Genomic DNA, 354 nt, shown 5'->3' on the forward strand with positions numbered 1-354 from the left:
TATCAACTCCCGAGATTAGGCTGGTGTAACCGATGTGAAATGGCTAGCTATTTAGCGGGGTGCGCGCTAATAGTGTTTCAAACGCCACTCGCTCTGAGACTTAGAGTGGTTGTTCCCCTTGCAGAGGGGCTGCGGCTTTTGTGGAGTGATGGGTAACCCTGCTTCGAGGGTGGCTGTTGTCAATGTGTTCCTGGTTCGAGCCCAGGTAGGGGCGAGGAGAGGGACAGAAGCTATACTGTTACACTGGGAATACTAAAGTGCCTCTAAGAACATCCAATAGTCAAAGGTATATGAAATTCAAATGGTATAGAGAGAAATAGTCCTATAAATACTATACAATAATAACTATAAATA

This window comes from Oncorhynchus nerka, linkage group LG12 (assembly GCF_034236695.1).
Source record: "Oncorhynchus nerka isolate Pitt River linkage group LG12, Oner_Uvic_2.0, whole genome shotgun sequence".
NCBI classification, from domain to species: domain Eukaryota; kingdom Metazoa; phylum Chordata; class Actinopteri; order Salmoniformes; family Salmonidae; genus Oncorhynchus; species Oncorhynchus nerka.